This window comes from Heterodontus francisci, chromosome 35 (genome assembly GCF_036365525.1).
Source record: "Heterodontus francisci isolate sHetFra1 chromosome 35, sHetFra1.hap1, whole genome shotgun sequence".
Lineage (NCBI taxonomy): Eukaryota > Metazoa > Chordata > Chondrichthyes > Heterodontiformes > Heterodontidae > Heterodontus > Heterodontus francisci.
In genome coordinates this window covers 25,041,051-25,059,263 of record NC_090405.1, presented here as the reverse complement: position 1 = coordinate 25,059,263, position 18,213 = coordinate 25,041,051, and positions in this window count along the sequence as shown.

Sequence of the window (18,213 nt, the reverse complement as noted above, 5' to 3'; positions counted from 1 at the left end):
AAGCAGAGAGATCAACCATTGACATGCTGTTCTCCCTTCGTCAGCTACAGGAGAAATGCCGCGAACAACAGATGCCCCTCTACATTGCTTTCATTGATGTCATCAAAGCCTTTGATCTCGTCAGCAGACGTGGTCTCTTCAGACTACTAGCAAAGATCGGATGTCCACCAAAGCTACTAAGTATCATCACCTGATTACATGACAATATGAAAGGCACAATTCAGCATAGTGGCGCCTCATCAGACCCCTTTCCTATCCTGAGTGGCGTGAAACAGGGCTGTGTTCTCGCACCTACACTGTTTGGGATTTTCTTCTCCCTGCTGCTCTCACATGCGTTCAAGTCTTCAGAAGAAGGAATTTTCCTCCACACAAGATCAGGTGGCAGGTTGTTCAACCTTGCCCACCTAAGAGCGAAGACCAAAGTACGGAAAGTCCTCATCAGGGAACTCCTCTTTGCTGACGATGCTGCATTAACATCTCACACTGAAGAGTGTCTGCAGAGTCTCATCGACAGGTTTGAGGCTGCCTGCAACAAATTTGGCCTAACCATCAGCCTCAAGAAAACGAACATCATGGGACAGGACGTCAGAAATGCTCCATCCATCAATATCAGCGACCACGCTCTGGAAGTGGTTCAAGAGTTCACCTACCTAGGCTCAAATATCACCAGTAACCTGTCTCTCGATGCAGAAATCAACAAGTGCATGGGAAAGGCTTCCACTGCTATGTCCAGACTGGCCAAGAGAGTGTGGGAAAATGGCGCACTGACACGGAACACAAAAGTCCGAGTGTATCAAGTCTGTGTCCTCAGTACCTTGCTCTATGGCAGCGAGGCCCGGACAACGTATGTCAGCCAAGAGCGACGTCTCAATTCATTCCATCTTCGCAGCCTCCGGAGAATCCTTGGCATCAGGTGGCAGGACCGCATCTCCAACACGGAAGTCCTCGAGGCGGCCAACATCCCCAGCTTATGCACACTACTGAGTCAGCGGCGCTTGAGATGGCTTGGCTATGTGAGCCGCATGGAAGATGGCAGGATCCCCAAGGACACATTGTACAGTGAGCTCGCCACTGGTATCAGACCTACCAGCCGTCCATGTCTCCGCTTTAAAGAAGTCTGCAAACGCGACATGAAGTCCTGTGACATTGATCACAAGTCGTGGGAATCAGTTGCCGGCATTTGCCAGAGCTGGCGGGCAGCCAGAAAGGCGGGGCTAAAGTGTGGTGAGTCGAAGAGACTTAGCAGTTGGCAGGAAAAAAGACAGAAGCGCAAGGGGAGAGCCAACTGTGTAACAGCCCCGACAACCAATTTTTTCTGTAGCACCTGTGGAAGAGTCTGTCACTCGAGTATTGGCCTTTATAGCCACTCCAGGCGCTGCTCCACAAACCACTGACCACCTCCAGGCGCTTACCCATTGTCTCCCGAGACAAGGAGGCCAAAGAAGAAGAAGACCTTACTGTATGGATGTGGATGAGAGTCATAGAGTTTTACAGCTTTTACACTGGATCTGCCAACTCCTGCTAATCAATTGTGGGCTCACTCTGTATCTGTCAGTCTCTGGAATATGAGTATAAATTTTACTCTGTACCTGTCAGTTTCTAGTATGTAGATATGGGTTGTACTCATACCTGTCAGTTTCTGGTATATAAATGTGTATTTTGTCTGGACCTGTCAGTTTTTGTAAATGTGTATTTTGTTCCGTACCTGTCACTTTCTGCAATGGGTGTGGGTTTTGCTTCATCCCGGTCAGTTTCTGGTATGTCAGCATGGTTTTATACTTTTCTGGGAGGCGAGTTATGTTTTCTTTCTTTTTCTACTGTTATCATTCAATTTCTGGTCTGTGAGTGTGTGTTTCACTCCATATCTCTCAATCTCTGGTCTACGGCTTCTCGATATCTGTCAGTTTCTGATTTTAAGTGCGGTGTTATCTGTACCTGTCAAATTCTATTTTGTGAGAAAGGTCTTATTCTGTATCTTTCAGCTTCTGATGTGTGTTTATGGCTTGTACTCTGTCCTGGTCAGTTTCTGGTATGAGTATGGGTCTATCTCTTTATTTTTCATTTCTGGTTTATGAGTGGGGATTCACTTTTTATCTTTTATTGTCTGAATTTTGAATTTTGACCAGTACCCGTCCACTGCTAATGTGTGGGTGTGATTTTTAATCTGTGCATGTCATTCTCTGATGGGAGTAGGGGTTTTATTCTGGTACGTGTGTGGATTTTACACCATATCTCTTATTGTCTAGGATGTGATTGTGATTTTTAATCATTGTGTCCCAGTTTCTGACATGTTGGTGTGATTTTTACTCCATACATTTCATTCTCTGGTATCGGACTGTAGATTTTATTCCATACCTGTCAGTTTCTAATATGTGAGTGCAAGTTGTAGTCTGGATCTGTATCTGGTATATAAATCTGCTTAACTGTGTGTGGGTTTTACTCTGTATCTGTCAGAGTCTGAAGTGTGAGAATAGGGTTTTCTTTGTACATGTCAGGTTCTGGTATGTATGAGAGATTTTTATTCTATACCTGTCAATTTCCAGTATTTCAGTATGGATTTCACTCTGCATCTGTCAGTGTGTAAATGTGTGTTTTATTCTGTATCTCTCATTTTCTGGGATGCAAATGTCAATTTTACTGCCTGTTTCTGGTATGTGAGTCTGGGTTTCAATCTGTATCTGCCAGGTTCTGGTACGTGTCTGCTATTTTAATCTGTACCTGTCATTTTTCTGGTATATGGTTGGGGCTTTTGATCTGTACCTCTCAGTATCTGTTACTTGAGTGCGTTTTACTTTGTACCTGTCAGTTTCTGGTATCTGAGTATCAGTTTTAATCTGTGCTTGTAGGTTTTGGGTATGTGAGCGTGGGTTTATTCTGTATCATTCAATCTCCAGCATATGAGTAGCAGCTCTTCTCTGTATCTGTTGGTTTCTGGTATGTGACTGTGTGTTTTAATTTGCATCTTTCAGTTTCTGATTCATGTGTATGTGTTTTTCTGTAGCTATCAACGTCTGCGTGTCATTCTTACCTTTCAATTTTTGTTATAGAGGAATTGATTCTACTCTGGACCTCTCTGTTTTTGGTATATGTCTGTGTGTTTTACATTGTAATTGTCCATCTTTGTTTTGGGAAACTGGTTTATTCTGTATCTGGCAGTCTCTGGTATATGAGTGGTTTATTTTATTCACTGTACATGTCAGTTTCTGTTTTGTGAGTGAGGATTTTAATCTTTATTTAAACTTTTCAAATACTTTTTAATGTGCTTTTCACACTGTATCTGTCAGTTTCCAGTAGATAAGTGTGTGTTTTATTGTGTACAAATCTTGTATCTTCACCTTGGAATGTGTCTCTCAGTTAAACTCCTCTGTATCTGTCAGTCCCTGATGTGGGCATGTTTATTTTAATCTATATCTGTTAGTCTCATTTAAATGATTATTTCTGTGTGTGTGTGTGTTTAGTATTTACTTTCAATGACCAGAACACCAACCACATCTACACCCAACCCCTCACCTATTTCTAACTCTTGCATTTGTCAAAATATCTAAAATTCAATTACATTCACAGAATCCTGCTAATTTTCAGATTTTTAATTGTGAATTACTACCACAATTTCTGTCCATTAAATACCAACTCAGCTTTCAGTTGTTTGATAACTGTCACAGTTCTATATCTGATACTCATTGAGGCAGCTTGTGTGTGTGAGATTCATTAAGTGTCAGTCAGTCGCTTGAACTTGATCTATTCTGTGTCTTTCTGTGTTAATGTGTGTCAGAGTGTGAATATTTTTATATTTGCCAGTCCGTATTGCTATGTGCCATTGTGGGATTAATTTTAATCTGTCAGTCTCTGGTACTACATGTGAATGTGTGAATATGTAATTGTGAGTCTCTCGTACTGTGTGAGAGTTAGATTAAATCTGTACAACATAGTCTCCAGTGCTGTACGTTAGTATGAAATTAAATCTGTGCTTGTCCGCAATGTGCTGTATGTGAGTCTGTCACATTTTTCCAAATGTTCTTCTGTGCTATTGTATGTTAATTAGTCATTCATTTTGTATCTCTGTCAAGCTGTGGTGATGTATGTCAATATGAGATTTATTCTCCAACTGTCACTCACTGTTACTGCATGTTTTGTGGGATTTATTTCTGGGTCTGACAGTCTCTGTTACTCTTTGTGAAACTTTTAAATCTTGAAGTTCAGAGTCTTGGGTGCAGTCGTACAAGGAACACAAAGTCAGCTTGCAAATACTGCAACCAATTAGGAAGGCAGATGGCATGTTAGCCTTTATTAAAAGGACATTGGAGTCCAAGCATAAGGAAGACTTGCTACAATTGTGGAGGGTTTTGATGAGACCACACATGCAGCTGTGTGCACTCTTCCTGGTTTCCATATTTAAGGAAGGATATACTTGCATTGGAGATGGTGAAATGAATATTCACTCGATTGATTCCGGAGATTAGAGTGTTGTACTATGATGAGAGCTGACTAAATTGGTTGTATACTGTCACGACCAGGTGAGAAGGGGTCCAGGGGTTCCCTCTCAGTCTTTGCCTGGTTTAGTCGTAACAGGGTTCAATTTTTAAAACACCGTGCTTTTAGCTCCCCCTTAGTGAATCCTTGTTCATTGCTCCAGTTGTAAGGCAAAGAAATCAAACAGATTTCCTTAGACTTAAACAAGAAAGTTAGAAGTTTATTAACCTTAAACTCTAATCTGGTTAATGACTATGAATACGCGAAGTGACCAGGCTAGCATACCCGATAAACACAGATGCAGATAGAGACAGAATACATAGAAGGAATAAAGGGGGAACAGTTTGAGGCAATATCTGGTATTTACAGTCCTTTAAGTTCAACATGAAGTCTTTGGTTGCCAGTAAGTCTTGCAATTCGTTGGGGCTGATTTCACACTTCAACTTGTTCCGATGTAGGAGTCTTTTCTCTCTTGAGGTTTATGTGTCTTCTGTGGGTCTGGTGGCTTGGGTGAAAGGAGGAGAGCCAGGCGAGAGACTTGTTTGTTTCAACTACAGTTGCACACCGCCTTCTGAATTCAAACTGTCCTGTGGCAAGTTCAAAAAACCTGGACCAGCCAGTTAGTCATGTGACCAGCTGGTTTAACCGGTCCTGACTCTGTGAATTGCATCATCTTAGCAGGGCCTGGAATGTGCTTCCTTACACCTTCAATGTCTGGTGATCAAAATCCATTTGGGGTTAATTAGAGCAGGGAAACAGTCCTTTATCTCCACATGCAGCATCTCTTAGTATGTAAATAACCTTCCAGCCCAGTGTCTGGTGATCTTCAAGCAAGTTATTTCTTCATTCCAGCAACAGTTTAAAATCAATGTTCATTTGACAAAAGTAATATGCCTCATTCTTGGCAGGTGGGGGCCAGCGAAATGAAATGCAAATTGTTTTTAAAGTGCATTTCATTAAAAGGTACTAGAGAGAAAATTAGGAATGGAACACATACACTCATCTCTCCCACTCATTCAGAACCCGAACGATTGTTACAGGCTGTCTTTTCTTGGTAGCAGTGCTGCTTTAAACGGCATTTTTTGACATCCCAATAAACATGTGGATTTTGGGGAAGTTTTTTTCCAGTTTACATATTTCCAAGATTGTCTAAGGTGTCTTTGTTCCAATTGAGGTAAAAGCCTGCGACCCAACCCGAACCTGACGGGACCCGACGACGTGTCGGGTTCGGGTCAGGCCGCTCTTCCGGGTCCGCCTTTGGGCTCGGGTTGGGTTGGGCTGGGTCCGGGTCGGGCCGGACGCACACTGCAAGAATTGCAGGTAAGTGTTAAGAGTTAAAAACGTACCTGAGCTGCGAGTCCAGAATGTCAAGCAGGGAAACTCTGAATCTGCGCAGTGAGCATCTTTATGACGTCATCACGCTTGTGCTGCAGCTTCCTGAAGATTGGGAGTCGGAAGGGAAGTAAAGAGAACATTGCGGGGGTCGGGTCGGGTCGGGCTGGGCTCGGGGGGAAAATGGAGGGAACTCAGGCCGGGTTGGGTCCAATGTGATTCTGTCGGATTCGGGTTGGGTTTTTTTTGTGATCTGAGCAGGCCTTTATGTTGAGGTCTGCAGAGGGGAGGGTTAGGTTTAAGTAGCCCTCGGTGAGAGTTCTGCTCAGGGGTGGGGGCAGTGGGCAGTTCCACTCTGAATTCTCTTTCAGTGCTTTGATGAGTCATGCAAGGGCTCTTCACTCAGGGAACGGCTGATTCCCTTTTTTCCTGACTGTGGGGGTGGATTGTTTGCTAATCCCCCCCATTCTCCTCTGGGACAGTCCTGCCTGCAGGTATTTGTCCAATTTCTGCTGCAATCCCCTGCGTTACTTCGACTAGGTGAGGCATCACCTGCAATGTTTCTCTGCCTCTTGAGAACTTTATTTGTCTCTGCAGGTGCCTGCAAATGCTGCTAGCAACTCTGGCGGGGTGCTTCTAGTGTCTGCATTTACATAGGAGGATGTGGTGTTTAATTTTTCAAACATTTTGGGGTTTGCTGACTGGACAGTGGGGGTTTCATCCGGGATTCTTTCCAGACTTCCTTTAACCTGCCCTCTTGGTCCCTTTTCCCCCGTTCCTTTCTAACCTTTTGCCAGCCTGGTGCCTGGCCTATTCCCTTTTGTTCTCAGCAGGAGTCCCTTACAGTTCACCAGCCTTCTGCTGTCGGGGCCTCCAAACACCGATACAGGACTTAGAGGTGTAGATTTCACTGCAGGCTGGGGTTTCCCCTCAACCTGGCACATGTGGAAACTCCTACAGTACTCCACTACATCTTTGTAGAGTTTTAGCCAGTCAAACCGCTGTGCTATGTGGGCTCTGGGTTTTTGTATACCGACATATACAGCCACTGTAGTCCCGTGGGCCATTCTTAATATTTCTCTCCGGTCCCTCTGTGGCAGCACTAACTGGTGAACCACTGTCCACTCCTTGCTCTCAGGTCTGTGACGAGAACTCCACTTCTTCATCAGTACCTCATTCTTTAAACAGTAGCAATCAGGGACTCCCTCTGCTTCAATTTCAGAATAGGTAGCCTGTGCTAACTCTCTCAATACTGGGTCAGCTCGCTGAGCCTCAGCTAGGGAAGATCTATTTAACTGATTCCCTGGGTCTTCTAACTTCCCAAAGAAAGTCTCGGACAGGCAGACCTCATGGTCATCTGCCTGCAGTGCCAATTCAGTCTCCTCTGGGGGAGCTGGTTTGATCATGGCCTCACTCATTACATTCAGAGAAACTGCAGAGGACCATCTCCTGCCACTGCCCTGTCTCTCTCACCTCCTGCGGTCTCTCTTTCACTACTGGGGAAGCTACCACCTTTGTCCCTGCCCGATCATTACCTAGGAGCAGGTCAACCCCATCCACAGGCAAACTAGGGACAATCCCTATGGTCACCGGTCCTAAAAATAGGTCGCACTCCAAGTGCACCTGGTGTAAAGGTACAGGCATACGCTGCCCTCCTATACCATTTACCACCATTCCGTAGTTTACTGCACTCTCTGGGGCAAAGGTCAGGCCTTTTCCCAGTAAAAGGGATCTAGTGACCCTGTGTCCCTGAGAATTACTATGGGCTTGCTGGCCCCACTCCAGTGGTATGGGGTTACTCTTCCTTCAGACACACAACCCTGATAACCTTCAGGAATCCTATTACATTTTCCTGCACTTGCAACGGTAGACTTCCTGGGTCTCACTCTTACTGCAGTTAAAGCCATAACTTGTTCTGCTGTGCTTTCCATCAGGGTCCTTTCTTCACTGAGCGGGTGTGCCCTGATTAACCCTACAGGTTTTCCTTTTAGTTTCCAGCAGTCAGCTCTTAAATGCCCTGCTTTATTACAAATGGAAGCACACAGGTCTCCGGGTCTCACTCCTACTTACAGCACTTTCCTTTTTGGCTGAAGGAGGGTCCCCTGTGTTTCCTGCTTTTCTTCCCCTCCCAGGATTGCTTGGGCTTCTATCACCTTCCCACCCTCTGTCCTTTTCGGATTTGTAGGGGTGATTAGGAAAGGTTTTCCCCTGGGAAACTGATTTATAAATGAGAGCAAACTCATCGGCCAGGACTGCTGCCTGCTGTGCTTTATGAGCCTTTTGTTCCTCCACATGTGTCTTTATGGAGAGCAGGAGAGAGTTTTTAAATTCCTCTAACAAAATTACCTCTCTGAGATTTTCATAGCTGAGCTGTATTTTAAGAGCCCTCAGCCACTGGTCAAAAGCCACCTGCTTATTTCTCTCAAACTCCAGGTAATTTTGATCAGCTTGTTTTTGAGGGTTCTAAATATTTGGCGATAGGCTTCTGGTACTAACTCATATGACCCGAAGATAGCATTTTTTGTCAGTTCATAATTTCATGAACTCTCATCTGGCAACATGGAATAAACCTCATCAGCTTTTCCCACTAATTTGCTCTGTAACAACAGAGTCCAAGCCTCAGCTGGTCACTTTAACTGCCTTACCAGTTTTTCAAAAGACACAGAAAATGCTTCCATGTCTCCCTCATTGAATTTTGGGATCAGTTGGGAAAGTTTTAACAATCCTGTACCCAGCCCTGAATTGTGTTCCTCCATATTGGCCATGCTTTCACTGTGGTTACTCTGTCGCCCCTGAGTTAACTCAATCCATCTCAGCTCTCTTTCTTTGCATTCTTTCTGGAAGGTTCTTTCTCTTTCCCTCTCCTCTCTCTCTCTTTCCCTGTCTTCTAATTCAAGTTTCCTCTGTTCCAATTGTACCTTTGCTAGCAATACCCTGTCAGAGTCTACTTCTAACCCTGTTTCTGCTTCTTCAGATTCAAGGGAAAAATGATTGGCCACTGGTCTTAGGAGTTCAGACTTCCTCACCTTGTCACGTACAGTGATCCCACACTGCTCAGCCATTTTCCTCAACTCCTCCATAGTCAGTGCTTTTAACTTATTCCAAGTTACTTCCCCCTGGCTTGGGGAGCTACTAGCTTCCATCGCAGACATGTTAGTATTCCAGCACACACAACCACGAGAAAACCTGTATTGAAATCTTTTCTCTTTGTTGATTGGGAAAATATTGGCTTCCCACTTCCAATTTCCCTTTTGTCTATGGGTAAAATCTCAGATGCTCGCCCCCAAATTTCTCTTATGACTAGGTGAGAAGGGGTCGAGGGGTTCCCTCTCAGCCTTTGCCTGGTTTAACTGTAACAGGGGTTAATTTTTAAAACACTGTGTTTTTAGCTCCCCCTTAGTGAATCTTTGTTCACTGCTCCAATTGTAAGGCAAAGAAATCAAATAGGTTTCCTTAGATTTAAACAAGGTAAAAGTTTATTAATCTTAACCTCTAATCAGGTTAACGATTATGAACATGCGATGCGACCAGGCAAGCATGCATATACGATAAACACACGCAGATAGAGACAGAAAAAGTAGAAGGAATAAATGGGAAAAGTTTGAGGCAATATCTGGTAGTTACAGTCCTTTAAGTTCAATGTGGAGTCTTTGGTTGTCGATAGGTCTTGCAATTTGTTGGGGCACAGGTTCTGATGTAGCAGTCTTTTCTCCATTGAGATTTACGTGTCTTCCGTATCCAGTGCCTTCAGTCGTTTCTTGATATCATGTGGAGTGAATCGAATTGGCTGAAGTCTGGCATCCGTGATGCTGGGGACTTCAGGAGGAGGCCGAGATGGATCATCAACTCGGCACTTCTGGCTGAGGATTGTTGCAAATGCTTCAGCCTTATCTTTCACACTGATGTGCTGGGCTCCTGCATCATTGAGGATGGGGATATTTGTGGAGCCACCTCCTCCAGTTAGTTGTTTAGTTGTCCACCACCATTCATGGCTGCATGTGGCAGGATAGCAGAGCTTAGATCTGATCCGTTGGTTATGGGATCACTTAGCTCTGTCTATTGCATGCTGCTTACGCAGTTTGGCACGCAGATAGTCCTGTGTTGTAGCTTCACCAGGTTGACACCTCATTTTGAGGTATGCCTGGTGCTGCTCCTGGCATGCCCTCCTGCACTCTTCATTGAATTAGGGTTGGTCTCCTGGCTTGATGGAGTAGAGTGGGGGATATGCCGGGCCATGAGGTTACAGATTGTGGTTGAGTACAATTCTGCTGCTGCTGATGGCCCACAGCGCCTCATGGATGCCCAGTTTTGCATTGCGAGATCTGTTCAAAATCAATCCCATTTAGCACGGTGGTAGTGCCACACAACACGGTGGACGGTATCCTCAATGTGAAGGCGGGACTTCGTCTCCACAAGGACTGTGCGGTGGTCACTCCTATCAATACAGTCATGAACAGATGCATCTGCAGCAGGCAGATTGGTCAGGACGAAGTCAAGTATGTTTTCCCCTCTTGTTGGTTCCCTCACCACCTGCCACATACCCAGTCTAGCAGATATGTCCTTTAGGACTCGGCCAGCTCGGTCCGTAGTGGTGCTACCGAGCCACTGTTGGTGATGGACATTGAGGTCACCACCCAGAGCACATTCTGTGCCCTCGCCACCCTCAGTGCTTCCTCCAAGTGCTGTTCAACATGGAGGAGTACTGACTCATCAGCTGAGGGAGGGCAGTAGGTGGTAATCAGCAGGAGGTTTCCTTGTCCATGTTTGATCTGATGCCATGAGACTTCATGGGGTCCAGAGTCAATGTTGAGGACTCCCAGAGCAACTCCCTCCCTACTGTATACCACTATGCCGCCACCTCTGGTGGGTCTGTCCTGCCGGTGGGACAGGACATACACGGGGATGGTGATGGCAGTGTCTGGGACACTGTCTGTCAGGTATGATTCCGTGAGTATGACTATGTCGTGCTGTTGCTTGACTAGTCAGTGGGACAGCTCTCCCAACTTTGGTACAAGCCCCCAGATGTTAGTAAGGAGGACTTTGCAGGGTCGACAGGGCTGGGTTTGCCATTGTCGCTTCCGGTGCCTGGGTCGATGCCGGGTGGTCCGTCCAGTTTCATTCCTTTTTATTGACTTCGTAGCGGTTAGGTACAACTGAGTGGCTTGCTGGGCCATTTCAGAGGGCATGTAAGAGTTAACCACATTGCTGTGGGTCTGTGCTAAATTATTCGGATTCATTCTGTACCTTTCCATCAGCTGCTCTACCTGATATTTAATTTGTAGCTTAGGCTGCACTCTTGTGGGATTGATCCGGTGCCTTTCAATCTGATAGTGGGTGTGATTTTGAACTGAGATTGATGGATCTACCTTTCAGCAGGACTGAGTTGGGGTGAATTGGAAACAACTTCTGCCTCTCCTGCTTTGTTTGATTGTCTGCTGGATTGAAAATGTGTCTCTGGAACTTGGGATCAGTGTGAGTCTGACTGCTTCTGCTCTCTGTGACTGTGGAACTCATGGCCTGTCTGTGTCTCTGAGCTCTGGGAGTGATAATGTACCTACTCTGTGTTAGAAGGAGTGGACTGTACATGTCCTTGTGCCGGGGAATCATCACATTCCTTCTGGTTCCTTCAAGTATTTGCCGACAGAAAGAAAGAAAAATATCTCTTGTAACTCAAGATCAATTGAGGTGGAAACTAGAAAAGACATGAATGTAATATTTCAATTAATAATCATTATGACCAACCACACAGGATGATCAGTAATACAAAGAGTGTCAGTGTCTGATTCCACTGCAGCACTCAGCTTCTGCTGATCAGGTCTTCTTTGGTAGTTTTATAACAATTTAGTGACATCCAGGAACAACCCAACATCTGCACTGCTCCAATAATGGGAATACCTGCTGGAGCAGGGATATTTGCACAAGTCAGGTTTTTAATTCCAGCTGGCATTATAATGCAAGAACTAGGAGCAGGATTAGGCCATCTGCCAGTCGAGTCTGTTCCACCATTCAATCAGATCATGGCAGATCTGATCATAGTCTCAACTCCACTGTCCTGCCTGTCCCCATAACACTTCACTCCCTTGTAAATCAAAAGTCAGTCTAACTCAGCCTTGAATATATTCAATGACCAGCTTCCACCATCCTCTTGGGTAGAGAATTCCAAAGAACAACAACCCTTTGAGAGAAGAAATTCCTCCTCAATTCCATCGAAAATGGGAGATCCCTTATGTTGAAACTGTTCCCCCGAGTTCTTGTTTCCCCTCTTGAGGGGAAACATCATCTCAACATCATCAAGCCCCTCAGTATCCTATATGTTTCAAAAGATCACCTCTCATTCTTCTGAACTCCAATGAGTGTAGCACAACCAAGTCAACCTTTCCTCACAAGAGAACCATTCATCCCAGGAATCAACCTCGTGACACTTGCCTGAACTACCTCCAATGCAAATATATTCCTCCTTAAATAAGGAGACCAAAACTGTAGGCAACACTCAAGGTGAGGTCTCACCAACACCCTGTTCAGTTGCAGCAAGACTTTCCTACATTTATACCACATCCCCCTTGCAATAACGGCCAACATTCCATTAGCCTTCCTAATTACTTGCTGTACTTTCATGCTAACTTTTTGGGATGCATACACAAGGACACCCAGATCCCTCTGTACCACAGCATTCTGCAGTCTCTCTCCATTTAAATAATATTCTGCTTTTCTATACAGTCTACCAAAGTGGATAACCTCACATTTTCCCCACACTATACTTAATTTGCCAAATTTTTGCCCACACATTTAACCTGTCTTTATCCCTTTGCAGACTCTTTGTGTCCTCCTCACAACTTGCTTTCCCACCTATCTTTGTATCAGTAAATTTAGTTACAATACATTCTGAAGGGGGAGGTGAAAGGGAAAAGGACATGTAACAGTGAACAAAGGAGAAGGCCTGATGAACCACGAGTAGTCATGTCTGACATAAACCAGACAAGGGTGAAAGTTTCATGTGTTCGTGCCTTGCTAATGATTGGATAGTATAATGTATACCTGCTTAGAATGTAATTGGGTAACCTAGCTATGTACAAGTAGACACAACTGGATTGAGATAAGAGACAAGACTGTGTAACAGAATGATTGGTAAATGTAAATGAGCTGCTATCTGTAAAATGGTATAAAAATGATGTTTTTGGAACTATTTGGGGAGTTCGTACACCATCTCGAATGGGTACGGTCTCCCTTGCAGATGCATGCAATAAACCGGTGAACAAAGAGCTTGAGTCTCGTGTGGTCTATTATGGACAGAGGGTGACTGAACTCCCTTTCACACTCGGTCCCTTCATCCAAATCATTAATATAGATTGTAAGTAGTTGAGGCCCCAGCACTGATCCCTGTGGCACCCCACTAGTTACAGTTTGCCAACCTGAAAATGACCCATTTATCCCAGTTCTGTTTCTTGTTCAATAGTCAATCCTCTATCCATGCTGATATATTACCCCTCAATACCATGAGCTCTTACCTTGTGTTGTAATCTTATACATGGCACTTTAGCAAATACCTTTTAAAAGTCCAAATACACTACATCTACTGGTTCCCCTGCATCTACCCTGCTTGTTACATCCTCAAAGAACTCTACTAATTTTGTCAAACATGATTTCCCTTTCATAAATCCATGTTGACTCTGCATGATTGTATTATAAATGTTCTTTTGCTCCTTACTTCATCATGGATTCCAGCATTTTCCCAATGACACCCATTAGGCTAGCAGGCCTGTCATTGCCTGCTTTCTCTCTTCCTCCTTTCCTGAATAGGGGCGTTACATTTGTGGTTTTAATATCCACTGGAACTGTTCCAGAATCTAGGGAATTTAAGAAGATTACAACCAATGCGTCCACTATCTCTGTCGCCACTTCTTTTAAACCGATGCAAGCCATCAGGTCCAGGGGACCCGTCAGCCTTTAGTCCCATTAGTTTTCTTCGTACATTTTCTCTAGTGATAGTGATTGTTTCAAATTCCTCCCTCCTTTTCCGCCTTGATTTTCTACTATTCTTGGGATGCTTTTAGTGTCTTCAGTGAAGACATGCAAAATTCTTGTTCAAAGTCTCTGCCATTTCCTTGTTTCTCATTCCACCAACCATTCAACCGAAACCAACAGCCGCTGTTCAAACCCTTGACACTTCTCACCTGGTGCCAGCCATAAGTGTCGTTTGCATAACTGTCCCCATCCCTACTGTCCGGCTCTGTTCCCTCTATTCACTGCTCAATAACAACAAACAGTGTGAAACTGGAGCTAAACCAGGAACATGCATTACAGGTTTGAGGATAGAAAACAACAATTATTTTCAACAGCAGCTTCTTCCCGTTCTGTCTCCCTTCCCTTGTCCACAAATCGCCTGAGAAAGGCTTCTCCTTCCGCGCTCACTCCATGTTCCGGGACCAGTTCCTGCTCAACTCCGCCTCTTACAAACAGCCCCCGAACTTGCTCCAGAGTCAATTTGATTAGATTAGAGATACAGCACTGAAACAGGCCCTTCGGCCCACCGAGTCTGTGCCGAACATCAACCACCCATTTATACTAATCCGACACTAATCCCATATTCCTACCAAACATCCCCACCTGTCCCTATATTTCCCTACCACCTACCTATACTAGTGACAATTTATAACGGCCAATTTACCTATCAATCTGCAAGTCTTTTGGCTTGTGGGAGGAAACCGGAGCACCCGGAGAAAACCCACGCAGACACAGGGAGAACTTGCAAACTCCACACAGGCAGTACCCGGAATCGAACCCGGGTCCCTGGAGCTGTGAGGCTGCGGTGCTAACCACTGCGCCACTGTGCCGCCCTTGTTGATCTCTGAGCCCCTCTGCGGACAGGTTCACAAAACAACGTGCTGCTGGAAGGAGACTGCTGTTTACTCGCTTACACCAGGACTCCCATCTGTTTCAAACAAACTTCTTCCGCTCACAGAGTAAATGACGCGAAAGGACACGGCAAGGGGATGCTCCTGAACAATCAGCGAGGCGGGCGGGACTGCATCGCGCATGCGCTTCTTTCCCCAATCATTCAGAAAACAAAAATAAATTGGAACTTTCCCCAGTTCAGTTTTCTCCGAGTTTGAGCAAAGGAACTGGGGCTTTGGGGAAAGGTCAGAGAACGTTTCAAGCTGGGGGATTCCCCCTTTCTGAAGCTCAGTTTGAGATCATTCCCTGCAGTGTGTTTGCTCTTCATTCACCCGTCTTCTCAAAGCAATCCTCCGAGGGAGTCGCTGTGTTTGCTGTGATCGCGCAGGAGTTAATATCTGACAGTAACAGTCCCAGATTAATGTCATCACATTGAAACTGTCCCTCACTGACAGTCATATCGAACGGTGTGAGCTGAAAGATTGCAGAGATCAACAGGGCCAAGAGCGTTAAATTTGGAACATTGTTCAACTCACGAACTGTTTCACAGAGTCGAGGAATAATAATGTGTCTGTTTATGACATAGTATCAGTTAGAGATGAGACTGCACCGTCTGTCTCCCACGGATCTTTCAAGATAAAATGAGGCTTCCAGGTCAGCCTGTAACTGCTGATGGGGATCTCTCTCTGTCTCACTTCACATCACCCCCCGCCCGTTTCCACCCTGCCCCCGTCTCTCTCAATTTTTCACTATCAGCTCTGTTTCGAGTGCTCTCTATAAACGTGGGATCCAGTTATTGGGTGTGATATGGACATACTGATAGAAAATGCACTATTGATACTGTCTCTCTTCCTCTCTAAATGCTGTACATATGTTTGGGATACATTATTGTTATCAAAGTTATTGAGTGTGATACGTGTGCACTTTATTGTGTTACTGATACTGTCTCTGATGATACATATGAATGTGTAATACAGTGTGATATGGGCACACTGTTAGGAATGGTCGGACTTATTCTCTCTCTGTGGTGCTGTATATGAAGGGGGATAATGTTAGTGAACATGATAGAATCATAGAAGGTTTAAGGCAGAGAAAGAGGCCACTTGGCCCATCATGATCTGTGGCAGCAGAAAAAGGGCTAACATAAAGGAATGGCAGGGGTGCTTCAACCTCGAGAATGCACCTCTTGTGCTATGTGGGAGCTCCAGGATGCTTCCCGTATCCTGGAGAACCATTTGTGCCAGGAAGTATTGTCAATTGCAGCTGCTTAAGCTCTGGGTTTGGAACTTAAGCGGCAGCTGGTGAAACTGCGGTGCATTCGTGAGAAGTGAGTTATATGGATAGCATGTTTATAGATGTGGTCACCCCACAGATTAAGAGTATGCAGGGAGAGAGGGAATGGGTGACCACTAGGCAGTCAAAGAGAATCAGGCAGGTAGTGCAGGACACCCTGAGTGCATCACACTCTCCAACAGGTTCTGAATACAGAGGACAGTGATGCTTCAGTTGGGGAGTGCAGCCAGAGCCAAATCCATGGCACCACGGGTGGCTCAGCTGCAAAGGGGAGTACAGACTGGAAAAGCCATAGTGATAGATGATTCAATAGTCAAGGGAACAATCAGGCATTTCTGTGGCTGTAGACGTGAATCCCAGAAAACTGTGGTGCCTCCCTGCTGCCAGGGTCAAGGATGTCATTAAGCAGTTACAGAGCATCCTAAAGGGGGAGGGTGAACAGCCAGCAGTTGTGGTCCACATCGGAACCAATGACAAAGTTGAAAGAAGGATGTTGTCCTCCAGTCAGAATTTAGGGAGCTAGGTAAGAAATTAGCATCAAAAGCAGTATTCTCCGGATTACTCCCAGTGCCAGGCAAAAATGAGTACAGGAATAGAAGGATAAGACAGATAAATGCCTGGCTGGAAAGATGGTGCAGGAGGGAGGGCTTTAGATTCTTGGGACAGCTCGGATGGGTTACACCTGAACAGAGCCTGGATGGAGTTCCTTGTGGGACATTTTCCAGTCCTGTTGGGGAGGGTTTAAACTCATTTGGCAGGGGGGTGGGGACTGGAAGGTAGACTCAGATGGGACAAAATTAAAAATGAAAATGGAAGGCAGAAAATTAATGGATGAGTCTGGAAGACAGAGGAAACAAAGGTTAGAAATTTTTTTTAAAGTTTGGCAGTGCTCAAGAGTATCAAGTTCAACGCAAGGAGTATAGAAAACGAAGCAGATGAGCTGAGGGCACAGATAGACACGTAGCAGTATGATATCATAGCTATTATAGAAACATGGCTTAAGGAGGGACAGGAATGGCAGCTCAACATTACTGGTTACAGGGTTTTCAGACACGATAGGGAGGAGGATAAGAAAGGAGGGGGAGTGGCAATTTTGGTCAAAGAAACTAATACAGCTGTGAGAAGGAATGATATGTTGGAAGGTTTATCAAATGAGGCCGTATAGATTGAGCGAAGGAAAAAAAACGGTGCTATCACACTGCTGGGAGTGTACTAAAGACCCCCAAACAGTCAGAGGGAGATAGAAGAGCAGATATGTTGGCAAATCTCTAAGAAGTGCAAGAACAATAGGGCAATAACAGTAGGGGATTTTAACCACCCCAACATGAACTGGGATACTTTTAGTGTGAAAGGAATTGAGGGAGCAGAATTCTTGTGATGCATTCAGGAGAACTTTTTTTTAGCCAATATGTAGCAAGTGCAACAAGAGAGGGTGAAGTTTTAGATGTAGTTTTAGGAAATGAAGATGGGCAGGTGGAAGGAGTGGCAGTGGGAGAGCATTTTGGTGGGAGTGATCATAATTCAGTCAGAGTTAACATAATTATTAAAGGACAAGGATAGAACAGGAGTTAAAGTTCTCAGTTGGGGCAAGGCCAACTTTACTAAGCTGAAGAGTGATTTAGCAAAAGTGGACTGGAAACAGGTACTTGAAGGTAAATCAGTGTCAGAGCAGTGGGAAGAATTCAAAGGGGAGATTCAAGGGGTTCGGAGTCAACATGTTCCCTCAAAGAAAAAGGGTGGGACGGCCAAATCTAGAGCCCCATGGATGTCAAGGAGCTTATGGGTATGATAAGACAGTAAAGGAAAAATTATGCCCGACATAGAGAACTCAATACTACAGTAAGCCGAGAGGGGTATAGAATGTGGAGTGGAGCGGGGGGGGGGGAATGGGGATGCGGAATCAACATCGAAATTAGGGAAACTAAGAGCGGGCATGGAAGAATATTGGCAATCAAAATCAAGGTGAACACAAAAATGTTTTATCAATGCAGTAAGAGTAAAAGGAGAACTAAGGAAAGAGTTGGGCACAGAAAAGACCAAAAAGGCAACCTATGTGTAGAGGCAGAAGATGCTGGCATTGTTCTTAATGAATAATTTGCATCTGTCTTCACAAAAGAGGGGGATGATGCAGATACTGTAGATAACGAAGAGGGGTGTGAAGTATTAGATGTGATCAACAGAGGGAGAGAGGACATATTAATGGAATTAGCTTATTTGAAAATTGAT